This window comes from Aotus nancymaae, unplaced genomic scaffold (assembly GCF_030222135.1).
Source record: "Aotus nancymaae isolate 86718 unplaced genomic scaffold, 86718_ANA_hifiasm-v0.15.2.pri h1tg000059l, whole genome shotgun sequence".
Classification (NCBI taxonomy): Eukaryota; Metazoa; Chordata; class Mammalia; order Primates; family Aotidae; genus Aotus; species Aotus nancymaae.
In genome coordinates, this window is record NW_026988473.1 from 68,680,088 (window position 1) to 68,707,118 (window position 27,031).

The following is a 27,031-nucleotide window of genomic DNA, read 5'->3' on the forward strand; positions in this document are numbered from 1 at the left end:
CATGCCCAGCTAATTTTTTTGTATTAGTAGAGACGGGGTTTCACCATGTTGACCAGGATGGTCTCGATCTCTTGACCTCGTGATCCACCCGCCTCGGCCTCCCAAAGTGCTGGGATTACAGGCTTGAGCCACCGCGCCCGGCCCATAATTCTTAATTTTATATTTTGTTTATATAGTAATCTATTTAATGAATCAAGTTTTGCAGAATCATTTAAATGACACTTTATAACTGAGTGCTAACACATAACTTCAAGGACTACAGTTATACTTGGGAATATAATTGCAGAGAATAGAGTATTATTTCATTGTCTTGGCTAATGAGAAAGGGACCTAAATATAAATGATATGTTGTGACACATGAAAGGCAACTGATGTCACATAGGATATTTGCCAGTAATTTGAACAGTGACAAATGGTCAGATAATTGAGTCATCTTGGGATGTGTAGGACTGCATGGTCATGCCAAACTCAAAAGCTGTTAGAACTATATTCATGTTGTAATCAGAGATTTTGTTTCAGCAAAATGTCATTCTTTATATGAAATAACCATTGTTAATATTAATTTCATTCCACTACAATGCAACTCTATTGCAAAGAAAAGGCTTTATCTGTCTTATCTGCTGCTATACCACTAGTATCTCGCTCATAACTGCCTACTAAACATTTGCTGAATGGCTTAAAGAGTATTTTTATTTGTTTATATGTGTTTTCTTAACTTATGCTTATAGTTGAATAAAAGTTATACCTTTTATGTTTTATGGGAACATGCATTTAAAATATATTTTATAAGAATAATAACACTTGTAGACATGAGAATTTTTCTTTTTTAAAAGAGGAAATATTTAATAGTAAGAGTGTTGCCAGGTCTTTAAAAACCGTAGGGTTAAACCTAACTCTTCCTTTTTCTGTGATGTCAATTTCCTGGCTCTTCCCTGCTACTTTGCTTCCCACCAATTTACATTTCAAAATTCCACCATGCCCCTTCTCCCTCTTACCCTCTTACTTCCTATGCTTGCCAGCCCTAGCACCCTCCTCACCTTATCATCATATTCTAAAATAGAGGAACAGAAGAGAAGGAAAAACAAACCAGAGAATAAAGTAGGTTTTCCATGGCCCCCAAAAACCCTCAAGTTAAGATAAGACAATCAGAAGTTACATAGACTAGTGTTCAAATCCTAATTCTAACATTTATAGACTACCCATCAGAACCTGAGTAGACATTAAAGAACTTTGATGACTACTCTTCTTGTCAATAAAAATTTCGAGTACTTAGCACATTACTTGCCAATAGCTCTGGGCTAGACAAGTCTCTTCCTCTGTTCACATACTTTAGAAGCTCTCACCCTAATTCTTCTCTGGTAGGAACTCCTCCCTTTCAGGTGAGGAGCTTGTAGGATCAAGGAGTTGTGATGATCTGGAGCCCCTGCACCACCTCATCAAGAGTTGGACCCTGCACCGTGACCAAATGATCCTGCTTCTGGATCCTAAATATGTGCCTAATTCATTTTCTAGTGGTGGGCCATCTCTGGGTGTGTGTACTCCTAAGTATCACAATGGGTTTCAAATGGTGTGGCTAATAAGCATGTGCTAAAGCCTCAATAGCTGTAAATGTGAGTCATGAGCCAGTGGAAAAGAAATCTTCAGTGGGAGGGAAGAAAATGAGATGGTTCTTAGCCCAGGAGCTCAGGTCCATTCTTCCCACACTACCTCCTTATGTCTAGGAATTCTGAAGTAACTGAAAATTTACTCAGTTAAATCTCACTTTGAACCTGGATTTGCAGGTTCATTTGGAAAGAATATTTGTTACAGTAGGAAGATTAGATATATTCAGTGACAGTTTGTTAACTTGCTTTAGAACTTTTAAATATTTAGTATATAGCTTCCATTTGAACTTTTGTTTCAAGCTATATAAATGTTATGAATGGATCTGCCTGGGAAACAGTAACTGTGTGTAAGTAGATGGTATTGTTATTACTATCTTACAAAGTGACTGTACAGTCAATTAATAAGTATTTATAGGAAATTATTAGCTTACAGCACTGTACAGGCACATTTGGGCAATACAAAAGAAAGAAGAAACAGCACAGGCTTCAGGGTATTTATGATCTCTCTGGATATTAGAAATCATACATATAAGAAACTTAAGAATAATCTCAGAAGTGTTTAGAATTATGAAGCCAATTCTTTGTAATGCTTTTGGAAAACAGTCAATGAATTCTAGTCACTGAGGTTCTATAAATCTATGTATACAATGCCATCCTTTCTTTGCCTGATGAAACTTTCCCATCTTTCAAAGGTTCTCAAGGTTGGCCTCCTAGGTAAAGCTTTTTGGTTGCCCTTCTCTGGAATATTTGTATAATCAAGGTCATCAACAACACTTTAGCTATTAATTATTCTTTAATCTTTTCATGTTAATCAGTGTATATTTCTAGGAAGACAGTATTTAAAAAGCAGAAATCTTATCTTGCATTTTATTATTTTCTCTAAATTGTCCCTTCCAGCTTTTCCCACTTCTGCTCACTCTTCTTTACCACTCATGCTTCATGAATTGCCATTCCATAAATCTCCTATTATTGTATAATTCCATGTTAAGCTCCAAATTATGGCATGTAATTTAGTATACATACACATATTCTCCACATGTATACACACACAAACTTCAGAGTCTCCTACTTGGTGGAGTGCTTAGTGCTTCCAATAAATAAGAAAAAGAACTCTACATTATTGTTCCAGTGAAGACAGGAAGAATTGTTAGAGTAAACATGAAGTTCTAAAGCAGGGAGTTCTTTGAAGAGTAAGTAGCCATGTTGTTTAGAAGGAGAAGGACAGAAGTATTGTTGGGAGTTCGGTTCAGTGATACTCTGTATCACGTGGATCAGGCAAGGATCACTGTTTGACTTGTGTCTTCTGGGATAGAGATGGAAGGCTGACTACTTAACCCACATGCTCAGAGATGCTAAGAACAATCTCCTGCCTCTGGCCTAGGATGTCTATAGTTTATGTCAGTGCCTTTCACCACCACACACCTGCTGAGTCCTTGCAGATTCTGAGCAATTTCGTTCTATTACTCCCCTCACCAGGCAGAGGGGGCTCCGCAGGGCAATGATTGTCTCATTCATTCTTGAATCCCTAGTACAAACTGGATTTGAATACTTTTTCCATTATTAACACATTGTATAACGTTGGATAAGCCACTTAAATGTTCTCATCTAAAATTTAACTTAAATGAAGTTAAAATTTAATTGTAGAATTATTACAAAATTGCGTTTACTCAACTTATTTACATGATTTGCCTCATTTTAGAGAGGATGTAAAATGACATTTAAACATAATATAATTTAAAATTTAAAAATTACTGTTAGTTTAAATAAGGTTGTAAAAACAGACAATAGAAGAAAAGATATTAGTGGAACCACATTGATACTATTTTTAAAGACAGCAATGATTATTAATTGACTATATATATGATACTAGGCACCTCAGCAGTGGGAGAAAAAAATAATTAGTAACCTGTTTCACTCTGAATTTATTATTAAAAGATAAAAAGACCAATACAAATGACTGGAGAATCAAATAAAATCATAAAAGTATTTCTTCCATGGGTGCTGATAAAGATTAATACATTGACAGTGCACTACTGTAGACAGAGCAATGGTATCATAGCTTTTCTAACCACCTACACTTATGACATCATTTCAAACTATAGCTCAATAAAGTAGTTTGGGGGGCAGTGAGAAGCATACCAGTACTGAATTGAAAGGCATAGTTTTTTTAGTTTTATTAGTATCATTCTAAGGGAGCTTCACAAAGTTTTAAGGCAATCTTCCAAAACAATCTGTTTCTCTGAGCCAATATTTACTAATTATTGAGTATTGATTAATGTGGTTATAGTTTGAATAAGTATTTGGATCATGTATCAAGTTAAGAGCAGAGGTATGCACTATAATAATCAGCTGAGAATGGGGAATAAGTAACATCTTTTTATGAAATCTGAGAATCCAGACAGTGTATAAAAACTGTGAGTGCATGTAGGCACTTAGCGGGACATCTATTACTTAGCAGTCTTGCAACAAATAACTAATGAATTAATATTTTTGAATTTTTGAATGTATTCATAGATATACCGTATCTATCTACATGTATCATTTACTAACTGGTTGATTGATTAGTTAGGAGTGAGCACAGAAAGCAATAAAATTAATAGTGCACTTGAGTCAGATTTTCTATGAAGAGAAAATATTAAAAGTGAAATACTCATCAAATTATTTAAACCATTATCTTTATATACATTTTGTAGACTTCTATTTGAATTCAGAATGAAAATATGATCTTTAATATATTTACGCCAGCAACAAATCATTATCCAAACTTAGATGCAAGTTCTACAACAAGCAGAGAGTCTACCAAAATTGTGCCAAAGATGGCGATGAAGATGGAGAATTTAGTGAGGCACCCACATGTTCCCAAACAGTTAGATGCTTGCTAACGACATGGATGCTTAAGTGCTAGATTTTCCTCACAATATTTCGCACTATGTTGTCAATATACTTGTCAACAGCAAGAAATCTGGGAAAATCTAACACATCTTTGATGAGAAAAGGTGTAATTCATTGAACAAGTATTTATTGAGTAACAATGACAATAAATAGTAATTGTAGCAATAATCACAGAGCCTGCCATTTGTTGAATTCCTACCATATGCCAGACAGTGCTGTCATTTTTATCATAAAATGTATGATGCATATAAAAACAGCATAAACAGATACAGTAGTTGCCCCTTATCCATGGTTTTGTATTGCATGGTGTCAGTTACTCACAGTCAACTCCGGTCAGAAAATATCAGATGAGTACAATACAGTCTGACATTTTGACAGAAAGTAATACAACATTCATATAACTTTTATTAGCATATATTATTTAATTATTCTATTAGTAATTGCTGTTCATCTTACTGTACCTGTTTTATAAATTAAACTTTATCACAAGTAGGTATGCATGTATGGCTAGAAAGAAACCACAGTCTACACAGATACTATCTGCAGTTTTAGGCATCCATTGGGGGTTTTGAGCATATCCCCAGTGGCTAAGGAGGGACTATTATACATACCTTTTTTTCATTATAAAATGAGTTTCTATGTACCAACCAGTCAGCTTAAGAAACGTATTAATAAAACTGACTCTGAAGCATATTGTGTATCCATCCCTAATCAAATCACATTCCTTCACCCCATAATATTTTGTGTTAATCATTCCTTTGCTTTTCTTGTAGTAGTTACATATACGTGTATCCTCAAATAATACTTTCTAATTTTGTCTGTTTCTGAACTTTATGTAAATAGAATTACATTATATATTCTCTTCTCTTTTGTCAATATAGTTGTTAAAATTCATCCATGTTGTAGTCTATATGGGCAATTCATTCATTTTTACTACTCCATAGTATTCCATTGTATTAATAAGTCACAAAGTACATACACTTATGTTGTTTCTAGTTTTTGAAATTATGAACAGTAATGCCATAAGCAATACAGGTTAAACATGTTATGTTAATTCAACAGTTATTAAATGACTCTAGAGAAGGGGTATGACCTTGTTTCTCTTCCATTCTCCCAAGTAATTCCCTAGGGATTAAAATAATATTTATATTCTTCTCTTCAACCATGAATCTATCCTAGTATCTAGGAAACATGATCATTTTCCTAAGAACTCACTCATCATATATCCTTCCAGAGTGAACAGCCTTCTACTGAAACTGTTCACCAAATATATTCCCAGAATTTCTAGGAGAGGAGAAAGATTAAATTCTTCTGTGATGGTCTCAAAAAGACTAAATAAAACTTAGATGCTAAGTTTTAAGGAAAATATCTTTATCTCAATTACATAGTGTTTCCCAAATTGAGGATTTGGGAGGCAGGAGTATTATGATTTTATAACTTCTTTAAAGTAAAGCATTTAAGATAATTTAACACTTACTGGATATCTGGCTGTATGAAAGATAATTGGTAAAATGCTCCAGAGATAATGTACAACACATAGTTTCTACCCACATAAAGTACTATTGTTGGAAAAATACATAAGCACATATAAAAAAGACTGAAGTCTAGTTCAATTAACTGTGCTTTTCTACTCTGAAGACAGCAAACTGGACAGTAAGTTTGAGATGGATCTTTACAATTCACTAATTAACTCAGTGTGAAAAATATTTTTAAGTTGAACACATGGCTTCACTTTGAAAAGATATAACAATACAAATGGTCACTATAAATAATTAAAATGTACTTTTTCCTACTCAATTTTTACATGACTTTGTTAAATAAGCTAACTTTGTATTAGTTGAGCACAGAGCTAGGTAGGAGGGTAAAAAAATATCTAATCAGCTGTAATACTCCACTAATTTATTAAACAAAAATAGTCATGTTGCTTTAATAGTATCTTCATGTGTTTGCTTTACTGGTTTTTTTCCTTACTCTCAAATACCAAATATACCCAATCCCCAAAGTCTTTTATAAACCATCCTTTTTTCTTTAGCTACCATTCTATCAATCTCCTTCCCTCTACTAATGTCTTGAAAGAGTGCCCAAAGCCTCCTGCATTATCTTCATCATACAATTCCATTTCTTACTTCACGTGAGAGTAAACTAGCTTCTGTCCTTTCTCTTCTACTGCAAATGTTCTTAGACATTAAAAAACTAAATGCCAACTTCAGAATCATTTCTGTTACTATCCCACTTGATAGTTCTGGAAACTTTGCCACAATTTCTCATCCTTTCCTAGAAACTCTCTTTTTTTGGCTTCCATTCCCAAGTATACGAAGATCCTCTCTCCCCTCCACCGTTGTAAACTACATGGCACGCCCTCTTCCTAGAATGCTTTTTCTTACCTTATCTGCCTTTTCTTCTAAAAAACTATCTATCTTCCATGGCCCAGCTTAAACATCATTTCCCTCCTCTATATGTTCCCCTCCTCAGTCAAGGTTCAGATTGAATTTATTATTTTATTTAGTCATTTGGTCATTGGTGCTACTGTAGTACTCTCTGTCTACCTGTATTTCAGCTATGATTACATTTTATAACAATTATTCATTCATATGCCTGCCTCTATCTAATAAACTGTAAAATTCCTTAAGAGGTGAGATGAACTTTTGTTAATTTTTATATTTCTAGCATTTGTGCAGAAGCTACATGGTGAGAACTCACAAATATTTTGTGAATGAGTGAGTGATTAAAAATGGGGTTCTATTCTGGCCAACAGAATGGATCACTAAATACTCTGCTATTTGAAAAGAGAATTAAATAAATAAAACTGATATGCCACTGAAGAGAGAAAACATCAAAACCTATGAAAAATTTATCAAAGAATGTGTGATGGTTCCTCAAATACTAAACCCCCTCTAGTGTCATGCTTCCCCACTCTTTGATGAAATTACAATAGATTTGAGGAAGGTTTGCTGAAGGCAAAATTTGATCTGCTATGGTTGACCTAAAGAAAATCTAATTGTGTAGCAAATGTTAAATCTGAGTCACTGCCACAATTATTTCCACACTGTTGCCTCCTAGCTAGCCCACGTGACTAAATTAAAGGATAAAGAACTAAAAATGTTAGTAATCTCACTCGGATCTAGCAATTACTGGGGCCAAAGGGACTTCACTGTAGAACAAATATTGGTAATATCAAAAAACACACGTGACATTTTTCTTTCATAACTCCTCTTCCTCTTGTTCATGCCACCTCTGCTACTCCCTTCTGCTTAAGGATAGTTTGTAAGAACCATTATTATTGGTTTATTGAAACCATTATATTACATAAATTTCAGTTTCAAATAAAGCTACTTCATAATCTATTCTAATTCCCCTAGAAATGGCAGTGAGCAAAGGAGAAGCAGGGAGCATCCTCATCATTCAGAGGTACATTTACATAAAGAATTGTCTGTGTGTGCTACAAGGTAAAGCCATGCATTAGCTGTTTCCTTTAAACATCACCTTGGGAAAACATACTCTGAACCAGATTTTTCCAATGCTTAAACTGCTCTCTGGGAAGACATAGGCCCTTCTGGAGGTTGCATTAACTGAGTAAGACCACTGGAGTACCATTTGGTAAACTGCAGTTTCAGTGCACTCAATAGCACCTTAGTGGCCTGAAAGAGTTAATGCAGCATCTAGTGGTACAAGACTTAATTCCTTGGGAATTACTTCCAGGCTGAGAGAATTTGCCTTAGATCATTAAGAACATTGCCTCTGACTTTCAGTATCTTACATATGATGGCTGGTGATAAGAAATGCTCTTACCTAATTTGTAGAACAGATAGATTTGATTAATGATTTGAGTATTTTATCAGAGGCAATATTGAATACATTACTGAAACTTTTCTTTCTGGCAAGCAATGCACTTCTAAATTATTTTTCTTAAATCATTTTAGTTATTAAGAACATAATGTGAATTTTAAAATCTAGGATTGTAGGTAAACCTAACTTAATCAGAACAGCTCTATTCTTAGCAAGTATATTAGGTAATACAGACATTAGTTCAACCCACAAATATTCTGTACTATGTTATGTGTTGAACTCTGACAGGCACTGGGAATACAATGGTAAATAAGCATCCTTGTCTTCAAGATACTTTACTCTATTGGGGCAATAAAAAGTAACTAGAGAATAACATTCTTCTATAAAAGAAATAGATCCTTCAGCATACTTTAACAACGTGAAAATCTCCATTAGTCAACCATTTTAATATCATAAAGCTTAGTGGTTAAAATATAAAGAAATCAAATTTAGATATCACTGTATATACACAGAGTATTACATTTGGTGGTTATTTTCATAATAAGAAACAACATTATGTTCATGCATAACTGGATCACTGAAGATAGAATTAAATGAACTTAGCTCTTCAATTCACTTTTCACACATTAAAAATAATCTTGTGCAACAGAAATGAAAATCTATTTCTTGGGAGTTTTCTTCCTTTTTTTATTTAGCCAGCTTCTGGTCTCCATAGGTTACATAAGGTTTTATTAGACATTATTTTTTAACCCTTGAGATCAAAATGTCAACCTCAGTATTGATTCACAGTATACAATATGCAAGGCCACTGAGGATTATTATAAGAATTTATTATAATTCTCTAAAGTTCATTTTTTCCTTCTAGCCTTTTTTTCTTCTTTCCCTACTTCAGATACTTGGTGAGTCCCTATGTGAAATGATAACTAAATAAAAGGTGGAATAAAATGTTTCCATTGTAAAAGAAAAGCAATTAATAAACTAATAAACATTAAAAAACATTTAAAAATGAAGGCATATCCTCTGACACCATGTTTTCAGCTTACTAGAAAAGATCCCCAACAATAACCATAATATGTATGTCCACATGATAAATGCTATGAGAAATTACAACAACCTCAAGGGGGAACAACTAGAGTAGGAGTCATTGAGAATCTTCTTCTAGTAAGCCCAGGACTTTAGGAGGGTCACAAGCTGAGAAGAAGGTATGAGGAAGTTAATGAAACTGAGAGTAAGTTTCTGCAATATATCCTGACAGTCAACGGGATAAAAGCTGTCATGGCCAAGTTACACATGTACTTTACTAAGGAGATAAGTTGGCTTTGAGTCCTGATACCACATTCAATACTCAATCAGGAATTTTTCACACTTTCCTCTTCTTGAGACTTAGAAAAATGGGTATCTTTCAAGATTAAACATTTGGCAAAAGTTAATTAATCTTAAACTCTGTTACTCCATTAACTAGAATAAAACTTTAAAATTGAGCTCCTTCTTTCAGAATCATAAGAGAGTTAACTATTATATTTAGATAGTTCCTTATATTAATAATGTTATTATAGGGTCATTTGATTTATACAGCAGACCTGTAATTTAGTTATTATTCACATTTTGCAGATATATATAGCTTAAAATGTTATTATAGGGTCATTTGGTTTATATAGCAGACCTGTAATTTAGTTATTATTCACATTTTGCAGATGAAGTATTGACACTTATGAAAATATAGTTCGACATCAACAATTATCAAAAGTAGAATACAAACTCAATGTATTTGAATTTGAATTCTGTAGCCATTTCTATCATATCACACAGTTTACTAAACAAACATTTTCTTAGTGTTGAATTAAGGGGAAAAAAAGGAAGCTGAGTTTGCAACATCAAATGTAAAATACAGACCTTCTAAAAACATTTGGGGAGATATATAGGTGATAATAAGAAATTATTTGATTTTCTCCCTATAGCTCTAATAAAAATATCTCCAACGCCACAAATTCAAACAAAAACTATGTACAAATTTTAAGGTAACCTTGTTCATGAAAATCTCTTGGGCTTTCTTGGAAGGCAATTTTGTAAAATTCTTGAATGAAATCTGGATGCAGGCCTTGTTTCTCCAGCACTCCATGGGAGATGACTCAGTGGCAACATACTTGCTTACAGTTACTACAAATTCCCAGATGGCAAATCCATGGCTACAGTTGGAACCAGCAAAACTAAGAACTCTGGCTCTTGTTTAGTCTTACAAAGGCTTCTTTTACCTTAGCATTTGAAATGTTTTTATAAAGAATCTGCTGGCAGATTTTCACAACACCTCTGAGGTTAAAAGGGCAACTATTCTTTTGCTTCGGTGCCTCATGTGGTAGCACTTATCTCCATCCACTTATAGAAGATGAAAATCTTAATAATCACAATAATAATAACAATACCTTATATCTAAAAAGTGCATTATCACTCAAAGTGCTTTCAGATACAGAATCTGATCATTACAACATCTCTCTCAACAATGGTGATATCCCCCAGGGTTCTGTCCACAGCTCTTTCTCCTTTCACTCTTCACAGTTGCCCTGGGAAATGTTATCCACACCTGTGATTTCAACCACTACGTAAATAGTGACGATGGCCAGATCTCTTATTTTCAGCTTGCTGTTCACACCAGATTCAGACTGGCACATATAGCTGTCCACTCAATGGCTCTCAGGCCTTCTCCTTGGTACTCAACATGTGCAAACTGTTATTTTCTTCTCCACATCTGCTCTGTGCTTAAATTCTCTAGGACAGCTAATAATACCATAATCTTTTTAGCTATCCAAGCAGAATGTATGAGTCCCAGCTTCTCCCTCTCTGCCACTCCCATAACACATAATAACTCACAGTTATTGTCTCACTTTTACTCCTCTAAATATCTCTTCAGTAGGGTTCTTTCTTCTCTTTCCCAAGTTATTTTCATAAGTCAAGCTTTCATCTTTTCTTTTCTGAAGCACTACAAAAGCTTCCTAACTCTTTTCATCATTTCCTCTCTGATTCCATACCCAGGCCATCTTCCAACTCTCCTGTCAAAATCATCTTCCTAAAAACACAAATCTGGTCAGAACACTCCTCTATTTTGACACATAAGAAAAATTAAACTGGTGATAATATAAAATATGACAAGAGAATGAATTCGAAACTTTTAGCAAATACAAAGACCTTCACAATATTACTCCAAACTATATCTTGCCTACTTTACTCTCTGAACACAGTAGACATATTTGCTATTTCCTAAAGAAGATCACCATCTATCATCACTTTCATGCCTTATGTTTTAACTAAAGATATCTCCTACCTCCTACTAATTCTTTAAGATCTAGTTGAAAATTTCCCCAATATCCCTGGAAGTAGTTAGCCAAGGCCCCAATATTCTTAGAGAGTATGCTTACATCATCATTATGGTATAAGTGCATATATACCAGTATTCCCCTTAGAATATAAGCAACTCAGGGGCCGGAATCGCTCTTATTCATCTTTATATCCCTGATAGTTGGCACTGTGCATGAACTTAGTTGAATCAAGTAACGTGTTTACCTGTAAGACATATAGCGGTATCTCTATTTCACAGATGTTTGAAAAAGTCATATGATCATACAGGTAACACTAGAGTTAAGTTGCTTAATATAATTTCCCTCAACTACAAGATTAGAATAATTGTGCAGTTCTTTATCTGCTTCAAAAAGTTTTAGTAAAAATAAAATTTTACAGACTGTTAAAAGTAAAAGGAGCCACAATACATAGAATTTTTTTTGGTTAGTTGACATACATAGCCAATAATGATTAAAGGCAAGTTACACTGACCTCAGAAAAAATATTTCCAACAGGTGACAGATAAAAATTATTATTATTCTTAATGTGTAAAAAAGTTTTACAGATAAATGAGAACAAAGTTTCAGTTTTTTTCAATAACATGATGTGAAAGGTAATTTACAAATGAAAAAATGCAATTGACTATAGGCCCATGTAATGCTCAACATTATTGAGGGATATAAAAAGTGAATTAACACTGAGATAAAACTTTTAACCAAACTGACAAAGATTACCAAAACAAAAGTACTCAGTTTTAATAATAATTCTTCAAAATTGGCATTGTATGCCCTTGATGATAATATAGAAATTTTCTAGCATAGTAACTAGACCACATATGCACCAAGTCTTAAAATGTCGCACCACTTCCTCTTGTACACAATGGTGCAACAAATTCTATGTATATTCTACCTACAGTGTAATGATACACTTCCTTTTCTTTAAGATTGTTTTCTTAAATTTCATTTTAATTGCAATCATATCCCTTTGTTTATCTAATTACACTATCAGATGCACCATGAACAAAATAATATTCCAAAAACTTCATAATATGCTGTTTTCCCATCCCGAAACCTTCAATAACTTTCTACAACTTATCAAGTGAGGTAAAAACTTCTCACCTTGATATTCATGATATGGCCTCCATTTGCTTTGTCAGATCTTATTTTATAACCAAATTAGACTATACTGTTTCCTAAATGTTTCCTACCCTTTCCTGCTGTCACACATTGCTGTACACTACTTCTTTTGCTGGAAATGGCTTTTGTGCTGCCCATAACTGAGGGTTCAAATCCCATTTGTCCTTTAAGTCAGACTATTAAAACAATTTCCTTCATTTAGTTTTTCCTGATCTTAATTTTTCCAATCTTAATTGATTGGAATCAATTAAGTTTTCCAATCTTAATTGATCATTGTGAAGTTTTAATAAAATAGTGTCTAATACACACACACAAAAACAAAATAAACATTTATGGAATAAAGTTCTACCCAAATTCCTTGCCAAGGCCCTGCCAAAGTCTGAATATACCACGATTTGTTATATTTTCATGGTGCATATAAGGGAGAGAGAAATTTAATGAGCACCTAGGCTCACTGAAATGTATATCTCTATAGGGCCAATTGGTTTGGCCTGAATTTTTTTTTTTTTTTTTTTTTTTTTTTTGAGACAGAGTCTTACTCTGTCAGCCAGGCTGGAGTGCAGCGGTGCTATCTTGGCTCACTGCAACCTCCACCTCCCAGGTTTAAGTGAGTCTCCTGCCTCAGTCTCCCAAGTAGCTGGGATTATAGGCGTGCACCACCATACCTGGTTAATTTTTGTATATTATTTTATGGTTTTTTTTTTTTTTTTTTTTTTTTTTTTAGTAGAGACAGGGTTTTACCTTTTTGGTCAGGCTGGTCTTGAACTCCTGGCCTCAAGTGACTCTCCTGCCTGAGCTCCCTAAAGTGCTGGGATTATAGGTGTGGGCTACCATGACCAGCCTGATCTGAATTTTTATTCGTTTAGAAAAAGATCTGGAAGTTTTTCTGTTGGTTTGAGTATCTGTGTACAAGTTTTCCCTTTTTCTACTTCTTTAGCCTCTCCTCCAATGTTAAGCACTTTTCAAAACTCAAAGAATTTTGTAAAATCCAATATCCAAATGAAGTATCCAATGCTTTCTCTCTCTGCCATTGAAGGACAGCCCCCAATAGACTCTATGACTTAACACAATATACTTCTGAGATATTTTAATTTGGAATACAAAAAGATTGGTAATAAAATAGATTTTCCCTTTTTCTGAATTTTAAAAGCTTTTTGTATTGTAAAATAAAACAGAGACACAGACAACCACAGAAAATTATGATTTGATGAATTATTTAAGCACAGACTCCTGTAACCACCACTCAGGTCAATAAATGGAATTTTGCCAGCCACCAGGGAGGTCTCCATGTGCCTCAGGCCAATCAAACACCCTCCTTTCCTTCAAAAGTAATCATGGCCTGAATTTTATAATGATCCCTCTCTTGTATTTTTTATAGTCTATTCCTGAACACGATAGCTTAGTTTTCTACATCTGTAAGACTATTCACAGGTTTTTAACTCCATCTCTTTCTTTCTCTTATTATTAATCTGTTGATAAGCCTGAGCCATTTGACCTTTAGACTTTTTCAAAGTCTGGATTTTGTTGATTGCATACATATGGTACAGTTTAACATGTTCCTAAAATTGATTTTTAGTACCACCTCCAGATTTTCTAAAGTATAGGCAAATCACACCAATTATTAAAAATGCCTTGTAAAAAACTCATCTGGCAGTTAAAGTTTAGTTTAGATTAAGATTTCTAGTTCAACAAATTCAGCATAAATAATTACTCTAATAGAGTCTCATGGCATGGCTAGAATATGTGATCAGTCAAATATTATTTTAAATATTTACCTTGGGAATATACTCTATAATTTCTATTTTCTTGAATAACAGACCTAAGTTCCCTTTTTTATTTTTTTATTTTTAATCTTTATCTTGAACTAATACTAAAAAAAGTTTTTTTTTTTAACATCCCTAAAAAATTAATTTTAACATACACCAATATACAGCAGGTGGAGTATGGGCACATGCATGTGACAGGGAAAAAACTCAACACTCAATGACTTGACCCGTGCTGTCCATTACCCACAGCAAGGCTAACACACACACACACGTAGAGCCAAGGGGTGGCAATAATTAGTGTGCTTTAAGTCAGGGAAGACGAGATGATAGATATATTATCAGATGAAACATATGAGACAGGAGACATGTTAATTTGGAGAAGATAAACTGGCAGCTTATAAAAAAAGCTTGCCTCCTTCTGTCATTTATCATGCCCATAACTCCTAAGGATATAATATAGGTAAAACTGATATGACTGCCACCACCATGGAGTTTGCAGTCCACCAGGGAGACATGTAGTAATCAAATAATCAAAGAAATACTCTATATTTTAAAATACATATTTTAGCAATTCTGGTAAGTGCCAAAAAAAAAAAAAATGGATTCAGATGAAATGAGAGTTAATGCAGGGGAACAAACCTAGAAAAGAGAGTTAGGGAAGGGGTCCACAAAGGATGGAGGTTTGAGATGAGATCTGAAAGATGAATAGCACTCAACTAGATGAAGGGCTGATGGAGACATTCTAGGAAAGGAATATAGCAAAGGATATATTATAAAAATGGCTGATCTTTTGAGGAACTGTTGCAAGGAGAGAAGAATATGGTTCACAAAGGGAATAGAGGGGTGGGGTAGACAGTAAAGCCCGAGGATCAGGTCAGACCACACAGTACCTTGGAACCATATCTAAAGCAAGAGAAAGCCTTTTAAGCAGGTTTTTGACATGATCCAATTCTTACCTGAAAAACCTCCCTCTGGCTGTAGTATGGAAAACAGGCTAGAGTGGGCCAAGAATAGATGTAGGAGTTAGGAATATATTATAGTAGCCCCAGCAAAAAATAAAAGGCATCTTATAGGAGCAGTGGTAGAGGTGGAAGAAAAATCAAGACATTTGAAAAAGGGTTGGGGACAGCAGATGGCACTTCCTATAGTGGAAAACAACGTCACAGAAGAATTTTGGAGCCTTAAGACTGCTTCTTAAGACACCATAATTATAAACACTGTTAGATCAAGTCACTGACGTTAGGTTGAAAAATCTGAGTAGGGTCTTTCCACCTAGGTCTGCAGGGTTGTGAGCATTGATAGAAACACAGAGAGACTCCACATTCCCCCATTCTTAATCACTGCGCTACGCTATAGTAAGCCACAATTTCTTTTATATCATGAAACAGTAGTACAGTATCATAGAATGAGCACAATTTTTTTCCACCCAGACTTCAGTTTGAGTGCTAGATACACTATTTATAAGCATTGACTTTGGGGAGGTCACTTAAGGTATTTTAGTTTTAGTTATCTCAGCTCTGAAACAGGCATTTGAATTTTAAAAAAATTACTAAAGACGCCTTCCTCTGTAGCTAAAACACAGTTGACATCCAATAAATGAAAGTTGAATGAATAAATAGAAAACTCCATTGCACAGATTTAACAATCTTCTTACATCAGTGTTTGTGAATATTATGAACTTGGGTCAGTACAGGTCTCTTACTTCTGCAGCCTAGCAAATAAAAGTGTGGGCAGGGAAAAGAAAATGGGAATAGTAAGGCCAAGGGACTAGGGCCAGGATTCTATGTATTCAAATTATCTCCCATCCTGACATATCTGCAAAAAAGAGAGAAAAGAACTGAATTCAAGGCATGGCAAGCCAAAAAACTCATTCCCTTCTTCTTTACATTGTTGTAGCTGTTTAAATGCTAAAATGAGGGTATCAGTAGACAGATTTTATAATCAATTTTCAGGGGAAATGGAGCCATTTCTAAATCCCATCTTGAGAAAGCTGAAAGGCCAAAGGGAATTCATTCTTAGCACAAACTTCAAAAGGGAATTTTTAAAACTCAAAAGGAATGCAAAGCTAAATTTTTTTTCCTGAGAGACTAACTGCTAACTGGAGATGTGGCATTTAAGGCATACACCATGGAAATGAGATTGCATGAATCATGGCTTCTTCAGGCCTACTCAATCCGCCCCTGAATGACAAGTCCAACTTCATTTATTTAGAGAGGGTCCCTTTGATGAGGCAATTCAACATATGACTAACTGGGAGATTAAGAAAGAGTGAAGGAATGGTATTTCCAAAACATGATAGCATTTTCTAAGTATCACTGATTGAGAAAAAAATAGGTATGTAAAGAAAGAAAAAGTTGATGGTTTTATTTACTACTTTAATGAAATTGAATAACAAGAATAGAGTAACAAGATTTAGGACATAAAAGGGAGTCTGTGAGAGTTTTCCAAAAAACAGTTCAATAAAACTAATATTTACTGCAGGCCTACCATGTGCCTAATGCTGAGCCCACAAAACAAGCACCGTGAATTAAGGAGTTTATGTGTAAGTCAGTCCACACAAAACAGTTTCTTCAGAGCTGAAATAGAGCTGTGTAGATAAGGAAGAATAGAAATTAACTAATTTTGCCTGGGGTAGGAGGGATCCACTGAAGAGATTATACCAGTACATAATCTTGAAAGTCAAATAAGGGTTCTCCACTGGGACCACTTAGAACATGGCAGAGAACAATTTCCATTCCAAGAAAACCTGTCTGCACCCAGTCATAGGGTTTGCATTCTCCCAAGACAATATAAATATCTAAGTTCTCCATTGAAAAGAGTGGTCATGCATTTGAGAGGCAGTACATTTTAATGGAAAAAGTACTGGACATTAACTCTCTGGATGAGTCACTTAACCTCCTTGGACTGTAGCTGAGAGTTGAAACTTGGAATCTTGAAGTTCCCTTTTAAATCTAGCATTCAATGATTGTATCAAGATCTCAGAACTACAGAGCTAGAAAGATTCTTGCCCATCCTCTTTGTCTGTCTCAGGATAGGGAGGAAGAGAGCTAACCACATTGATTATAAAAACCCTTTCAGAATATCAAGGTCAAGGGCCTCTCTACCCATGGAAAGAATGAGTTACCCTGTAGTCTCCAGAGCAGTGTTGTCTAAGAAAAATATAGTAATAAGAGCCACAAATGAGAGCCATAGATGTACTTTTAAATTTTCTAGTAGCCACATTGAAAAAAAGTGGAGAAAAAGAGGTGGAATCAATTCTAATAATATATTTTATTTAAACTAATATATCTGAAATCAATTCAATATATAATCAAAGATAAAGATTAATGAGATGCTTCACTTTTTTATACTAAGTCTTCAAAATTTAATATGCATCTTACAATGCATCTCAGTTCAGACTAGCAATATCTCAAATGCTCAACAGCCACAGTGTCCAGTGGTTACTCTATCGGACAGTATGACTCAAGGGAGTCCTACTGATAGTTACTCTATCAGACAGTACGTACTCAAGGACTGCCATAGGGACATCCACACTTCTCCCCAACATGAGGGTTTAGACTTGAAATTTGTTGTTGTAGCTGAATTTGATACAGATTTTTAAGGCTTTTATTCTCAGGAAGTTTCCCCTGTGAGTAGAAGCAATGCCCTTACTTACACCTCATCAGAAAGAAAGACTGGGAATTAGCTTTCACATTATGTTGTCGAGAAGGGTGGGACATCATTGAGAAAGGAATGAATCTACCATTGATTCAGTTTCTTTTATGTATAAGACATCATGAAGGGCTTGTAAGATGGAATGCTAATGTCTATCACATAAACAAAGATTTTGTTGAAAAACTTACATACTTTCAACATATAATTTCAGGTCCAGAAACCTGAAACTCCCTTCCCAGTCTTTGAAACCCTGCATTAAGGCACCTTTTAACCAGCCTGGACTAAATCTTTCCTAAACAATATCTGAGGTTTCTCTCTGTTCCTGCTCTTCCTTAGCTAAGCAACAAAACCGTTTTGATCATTTCTTCATAAGATTACTGAATCAAAACCAATTCTAGCACCTTTTCCTTGATCTTTAAACAGAGGAGTAATGTCTTCACTTTTTAAAATTATTATCACTTTTATATAAACTCTCAGAAGGAAAAGTCAGCAGTTCTGGAAGACAAACTTGTGCGTATAGAAAGACTGGCTTTGCCATTTTCTTGCCATGTGACTTTGGTTTTGCTAACATGCATTTCTAAGTTTCGGTTTTAGAGTCTGGTTAGTGGCGGCAGTAACCCTCACCTGACAAGGTTTTGTAGTGATTAAAATAAATAAAAATTAAGAAATTTCTGGAATACAAAAAAGCAATCATTGAGTAAATTCTTTTCTCCTGCAATTTACTCTGGTCCCGTTATGTGCTACTGCTCTTTTGATCCATTCAGAGAGGTGGCCTCTTCCCAGGAGTAGTAACTATCTATCCAAATAGACTCAGTAAGAATTATACATGGAAACAGGACCTCAGGGCTTTTTTTCCCCCTCAGCCTACTCAATTAAATCGCAGTGAACAAGAAAGATATTTTATGTGCATTTTTCCTCTGGAGGATATATTACCCCTTACGTTAAGCCTATATCAAAAATATTCTGCCCAGGACGTTCCCATGAGATTTGATGGCATTGACCATCTCTCTTACCCATCCAAAGCCCTGCATTCTGCCTCTGGCCATTTCTGTCTTACAGGCTCTGCAGATTGTGCTGCACTCCAGGGAACATGGCTTTGTTTAGCTCTGAAGGTGGGGATAATGAGGGAAGAGGTGAGAATCACCTAATGCTGTAAAAATCAATGTTATTGACTGCTGGACAAAAGGAAAAGGAAAACAGCCTTGCTGACTGCTGAGGACTAGAAGGAAAGGAGGAAATTGGAGGTGGGCAGCAGATATTCCTAATGAGAATGGGCAGACATCCCTGAAGATCAGCAGTCTTGTCTAACTAACCTCTACCCTCCTTCAGCCTCTACTGCTCCAATCATTTCTGCAAAACTATCTTCTAAATTATTTATAAGAATGAAAACAATGCTTTAGGCCTAAGGGAAAAAGTGAGTGCTATACTGGTGAAGCGTCCATTTTTCTTTAATGTATTTGTAATTTTTCTTATCTGCTATTTTCATTACCTGATTTTTTTTCCTGAACTAGTCAACTGCTTTCCTAAAAGTTTTTATTATAAAATTTTTAGATGGAATAATTTTACTTCAAATTAAATTAAATTCAATAATTCATTATTACCCATTACATACAGACACAAATAACATTTCTTATTAATGACTCTGGCCCTGATACAGAAAACAGTGTTTAGCACCTGAGAGAGACTCAATTAATGTTTACTTCTAAAAAATGAATTGGAAAAGATACAGAATTCACACTCTGGTAAAGAAAAACAGGTAAAGATAAACACCTCCAAAACAAAGAATATGCAAGTGTTACACTAGTAATGCACAATGCATTAGGTGTTCCGATAGAAGTACAAAGTAATAACTGTATAGAAAACAAAGAATTTATATCTTGGAGAAGAAACTAACTGGCAGGGTCTGGAAGGACGAAACAATTACTACGTCGAGAAAAGGAAAGGTAAATATTTTTCTGTACTGAAGTGACAGATTAAGCAAAAGAAATTAGAATGAAAGATAATTATTAATATTTTTATAATGTTCTAGAATTCACAAAGTAATGCCATATATGTTATCTTGCTTATGCTTCATGACAACCCAATAATGTGCAATGTTACTACTTTGTTGTTGTTTTAAGGCATCTTTCATGGACAGGAAACATTATGTGGAACTCTTTTAGTTTGTGAAATTCATATTTAATTGGTAAAGTTATAAATTCAAATATATTGCTTAACTTTTAAATTGTAATTATAATTGTACTATTTTATGTATAAATGTATCAAGTTTTTTACAATCACCATTAAGAGAGTTTATATGACTAAATTAATTTTCCATTAAATATTTTAACCTATATTTATAAATTTAATATATTAAAAATTTAAAAGTACAAAAAACTTCTCAAGTATTTAAATCATTCTTTTAAATCTAATAAATATTAATAAAACAAAGTGTTTGGGAGGCCGAGGCGGGTGGATCACGAGGTCAAGAGATCGAGACCATCCTGGTCAACATGGTGAAACCCCGTCTCTACTAAAAATACCAAAAATTAGCTGGTCATGGTGGTGTGTGTCTGTAATCCCAGCTACTCAGGAGGCTGAGGCAGGAGAATTGCCTGAACCCAGGAGGCGGAGGTTGCAGTGAGCCGAGATCGCGCCATTGCACTCCAGCCTGGGTAACAAGAGTGAAACTCCGTCTCAAAAAAACAAAACAAAACAAACCAAAAAAAACAAAGTGTGAGGCATTTTAAGCTTTCCTACGTGTTCCAATACAACTTACAAATGTTAAGATTTTAAAATATCTTTTATCTTAAAATTGCAAGTAAAAATCAATTCCTTGACATCCAAACACCAATCTTCTGTTAAATGCTCTACTATAGCAAACTCTCTTTAAAAACACAAATATATATAACCAAATGTGTATAAGTGTTAACATAAAAATATTAATAAAAGAGTTTACTTTCCTCCATTATTCTGTAATTAATCTAAATCTTTTCGGGATTAGCAAACTCTTTGCACCAAAGAAACAATTATGCAAATTTTGTGACTGGTTTCCCAAGCAATTTGGAGAGTGGTTATATTTAGCTGATTACTGTTGTATATTATGTAGAGGTCTTGGCTGGGAAACATATAACTGCCGATATTGCAGTTAACTTCTCTCACCTTCTCAACTGTAAAATTAAACATAATTTTATCATCAATGTTCCAAAATTTTACAAAGGAGGTAGGTTCTAGCTCATGTTCTTGGGATCCAAAGAATACCATAAGGAAATGATCAGCTACATAAGCAAGTTTGCGACGACCACCAAATTTAAAGCTAACCTTTGCTGCTTCAGTTAACATTTCCTTGGCTTTCCTAAAATATTTTAACATCTTCTGAATGAATCCTGCATATATCTAAGACTCTTTTTTTTTGTCTAAAGCCTTGCTCATGATACAAGGTAGATCCTTATCATTACCATGTCAGTTATACCATCTTGAAATTAAGCATCAGAAAAATGGATTTACTCACCAAGAAGTATTGCAGACTACTTTGTGAATGGAGATGACAAATTTCAAACCCAGGCTTTCTACCAAACATCCCAGTTTTTCCACATCTCCTCTAGGGCATGAGCAGTGGATGGGAAGTATAGCTGGAATCGATTCAGGCTATGTGGGCTGAATGGAAGTAGCAGTAGGTCTGGCAGAAGGTAGTGATGAAAAGTGACAGGCCATCATGAGGACGAAAATGTTGATGGCAGTAAGAAACATATAAGCTCTTGAACAGAGAAATGGATGGCCAGTTCTTATCTGTATTTAAGAAAAATAAGTTTGAATATGAGGAAGACAAATTTGGAGAGGACAGAGGGAGATTAGGGAAGCCAGTCACAATGTTCTGGAGCAACACAGTGAGAGAAAATGAGAGCCTCCACTGAGGAAAGGAGAGGCAAAAAGAGATAAAGTAGAAGAAATTACTAGATTCTATAGGATTTGTGGATTTATTATCTCTCCATGGTGGCTGGAGAGTAAAAATGATTTCAGTGTTTTCAATCTAACTACCTGGGAGAATAGCGATACTAAGGAAATTGTCTGGTTGGCTTGTGTTTAAAAGAATCATTAAAAACCCAGCTCAAAGCCATTATTTGCCAGGGTTGGGTATTGAGACAGTATTAGGAGACTAGCTAGAGAAACTTTTACATTAAGTATACATTTTCCCCCAGTTTGAACTACAATGGCAATGATCCTTTTGAAATTCAGACTCATCATATATATTTTTTTCCCAACTGCATCTCATTTCAAAACTATTCCAAGGTTACACTTGAAAGCTTTCTAACCTCTGCTGAAAAGTAATGGTCCAAGAAAAAACAATGCTTTCAGTCCCTACTTACCTGTATTTATGTAGTTTTCAAAAAGAGAATGAAAAAGCTTCCCTATTAAGTAGCCACTTTAAAAGAAGCCTGTGAATAATTATTAATGACATGACAATGTTTTTATATCATGGTATGAGCAAAAACACACAAATATTACATCATAATCCAATGTACACACATTCATATACACACATAGATATAGGAAAAAAGAAATAATACACATTTCTATATATGAATAGCAATGATATGAGGAAGTATATATTTTTTGTCCTTTTCTGTACTTCTATAATTTCCATAATAAACATATATTACTTTTGTAATGTTAAAAACAGTTGAAAAATATAATGTATTCTGACTCACTTAAAACTGATTCATTAGTTTACTTTTCCTAATGAGTCTGAAGGAGGGCAGTTTATAAATTAGTCAACTAAACATCCAACACAAACTCAAAGGGTTCTTTTATTTACACCAAGATTCAGAGATCCATTTCAGAAATCTACCTTACTCCCTCCCATTCAGGCTCATCGTAAATTCCACTGTATCAGTTTCCATTTCCAAAGTAAGTAACCCCTGAAAAATTAAGTAGACACTTTTAAAATTGATGTATGTGTACATTTTTAAAATTCAAAATCTAGTTATATCTATACAAATAAATAATAAATCAATTTAAAAACTCAAAAAAAGCCTCCCATATTCATCTTTCATTTTTTTTTTTTTTTTTGAGACGGAGTTTCACTCTTGTTACCCAGGCTGGAGTGCGATGGCGCAATCTTGGCCCACCGCAACCTCCGTCTCCTGGGTTCAGGCAATTCTCCTGCCTCAGCCTCCTGAGTAGCTGGGATTACAGGCACGCACCACCGTGCCCAGCTAATTTTTGGTATTTTTAGTAGAGACGGGGTTTCACCATGTTGACCAGGGTGGTCTCGATCTCTTGACCTCGTGATCCACCCGCCTCGGCCTCCCAAAGTGCTGGGATTACAGGCGTGAGCCACCGTCATCTTTCATTTTAAAGAAAGGTATTCTCTTGGCTTCTTTCAAATTCTGCCTATGTGAAAGTGTCAAAATCTAAACAGAAAGAAAAAATAAAACACTTTCAGTTTAAATTTGAGAAATATTTAAGGCCAGATCCTTCCAAGGTTAAATCACTTTTTATTTTATTGTCTACTTTTCTCTTGTCAATTATTAAGAGCTAGGTTCTACAGGACACAGTACAATACCACTTCATCATGGGAAGTTTAATACTTTATCTACTGTATTAATACTAAGTGTAGATTTTAGCATATAGATTTCTTTCAACAGGTGCTCATACTTCCATTTGTTATGAAGTCTTCTAAGTATAAGCACCCCACCCCTGACCCCAGATCCATGGGAGAATATTTCACCCACAATAATTCTTCTGGGTCTTAGCTAATGAAAGAAACTGTGACACACTCAAGTCAGGGGAAACTGAGATCTGTTGAGTCACTAAATCTAATAGGCGAAAGGAATGCCCAATGAAGTCATCAAAACCCAAAGGATATAAAGCTATTCTTTCCAGGCAGTGGCCTGTCCTAAGCATTGGTGCCTGAGCCTGGCATTTATTGTAGTCCCACCAGTTACTTGCTGTGAGGCCCGGAACAAGGTACTAAAAACCTGCTCAGTGCAGTCCTTTCACATGTAAAACTAGGTTTAATAGAAAACTTTCTCTTGGAGATACTGTGAAGATGAAATGAGTAATGTGCACATTGCCTGACCAATCATAAATACTAAACAAACATTAGCTATTGTTATTAGAAATACTGAGGTATGTAGGTGAGTAGGCTAAATCCCAAAGGCCAGGGCCAGGGAAGTAAGCACCAGACCATGAATTCCCAAAGGAATATGCTTATCGGTAAATGAACCAGGCTATATGGAGAAGCTCTGTGTTCAGTCCACGACTTTTACACATTCCCTTCTTGCTGTTGGCTGACTGTTGTAATTCATCATCTTTTCATTTGCATATTCCTAATTGAGGTTGTATTTTTCTTAAGGCAGGGAACATGTTACAATGTTTTTCAAATTATGGGTTATGACCCATTCTACACCCCTTCAAAGTCAATAAAGGTTAATGAAGGAATCTTTTAAATGGGTCAATATGAACTGTATTTCCCCAGTTATTTTTCTGATTATAATACATTTAGTTAATTTTGATCAACATTATAAAAGAGAGACATTTTAAAAAGTTGTAATGGAAAATATCACAACGCATAACTTTTAGTAAAAGTAAGTATTGCTTTTTAAAACACACTTGGAATTTTAAATTTATTGCTTACTACATGTTGCAATCCAACTTTGGAAAATCTTTGGATCTATATGTTACTTAGACAACTATTATTAAAACATAGCAGTTTCCGAACACACTGGAGAATTCCAAACATACGCTATATGACAGTGTTTTCTAAACTTGTCTTATGGATGATTTACCTAGGGTCATTTTCAGATTCCCAGGCTGCTTTCTTAAGATTCTGATGTTTGAAACATACTGTCATAATGAACATTAGAGAGAATATTAATTAGAGATTAATTAATTAATTAATCTTAATTTTTTATTAGAAAGGAAACCCACCTTGTTGTGCATCTATTCTTGCTTGGTGGTACCACATCCAGTCTAAAGAGGTACTTTATAAAATATGTCCAGCTATTTGAATGGCTAACATTCATTCATTCAGTTATTTATCAATTATTTATTAATAATTTGGCATGTGCAAGGCAATGGGTACAAAAATACATATAAGAGACACAGTTCCTGCCCTTAAGTAGCTTATAGTTGACTCATTTAAGAACTAGGGCAGCATCCTCTGAGGATCAGAAGAGCTGAGACCAAAAGAAAATGAAATCATGAATGCATATGTATGATTCAAGTCTTGGGTAACCTACCTTCTAAAAATGTTCAGAGGATTAAGAAGCACTAAAACTGCATGGTAATTACTTATTAAAGCATTTTTTTCTAATTAATATAGCAGAGCTGAAAACCCACACATCACACCTAAGGAAGACTCAATATCAGTGTAGAAAAAAAGACAAAGAAGAAGATAGATATCAAAATTATAATTACAAACAGAATTGAACAACCTGCCCCCAGTCCCACTGGCACCAACCTGATCTAAGTTTTCAACATCCCTCCCCTGGATTACTGCAGGAATTTCTAACTGGTCTTTCTGCTCCTGCCCTTTTTCCCTTAAAGTCTCTTTTCAACACAGCAACCTGAGTGATCCTATTTAAACATTAGCTAGCCTGTAATCCCAGCACTTTGGGAGGCAGACGTGGGTGGATCATGAGGTCAAGAGATCGAGACCATCCTGGCCAACATGGTAAAACCCTGTCTCTACTAAAAAATACAAAAAATAACTGGGCATGGTGGTGCATGCCTGTAGTCCCAGCTACTTAGGAGGCTGAGGCAGGAGAATTGCTTGAAGGGAGGCGGAGACTGTAGTGAGCCGAGATGGCACCACTGTACTCCAGCCTGGCACCTGGCAACAGAGCCAGACTCTGTCTCAAAAAAAAAACAAACAAAAAAAAATTAGGTAAATCATGTGACTCTTCTGTTCAAAACCTAGCTGGCTTCCGATCTCACTGAGAAAAGCCTAGCCTACAAAGTCCTACACGATCTCTTGACTGTGACATGTTCTTGACCTTTCTCTCTTCAGCCACACTGGCTTCTTACAGGTTCTTAACATGCCAGGCAGGCTTCTAGCTCAGGGACTTTACACTTACACTTTCTGTTACCTTTTCCAACAAGTATATTTTGTTTTCATCTTTTAGATCTTTATTCCAAGTCAAATTCTCAGTGAGACCTTCACTAACCATCTTATCTAAAACTCTAAACCAACGCATCCCCCAATGCGCACCTCCAATTTCCTTCCATGGTTTTTTGTCTTAACCCTTATCACTGTATACCATGTATTTTACTTAACTGTCTTGTTTATTTTCTACCTACCTCACTATGATGTAAGTTCTATGAGGGTAGGGATTATTGTCTGTTTTATTTCACCCTTTATTTATAATACTAGGTCAGTTTCTGACTCATAATAGGTACTTATCAAATATGTGGTGAAGGATGAACGTAGAATACAAAAGAAAGCCTCAGGCCTGACTCTGGCCAACATGTATTAGAAAGAAGCCAAGAAAAGCAATGGCAAGGTCATACTCTGTAAGACATATGCAATTTTATTATTTACTTAATTCCTTATCTAATTTTAAAAAGAGATTTGAGATGTCCGTAACATAGTAACAGTAATTTTCATATCTATACCATCTATTTAGGAAGGTTGTTAAAAAGGTTTCCAGTGAAACAGACCTTGTTTACAAGGTGACTTCACTGACACTTGATAGTTGTAATATTAGGCAAGTTATTTTTGTTCCCTAAACTTTAGTTTCCTCATCTATAAAATAACAATGACCAAACTGCATAAATCTTAGGTCACTGGGAAGCATTTTGAGAAAATACATGCAAACTTATTGGTGTAGTCCGTGGTTCATACTAAAAGTTTCACAAATGGTAGCTACTATTGTTATTG

At 34.9% G+C, this 27,031-nt stretch overlaps 1 protein-coding gene across 15 annotated transcripts in view; it reads right to left on the reverse strand.

Annotated features, from left to right (window-relative positions):
* DLG2 (discs large MAGUK scaffold protein 2) overlaps positions 1 to 27,031 on the reverse strand; it is a 2,157,409-nt gene that overhangs the window by 1,429,299 nt on the left and 701,079 nt on the right. The window lies entirely within an intron of this gene.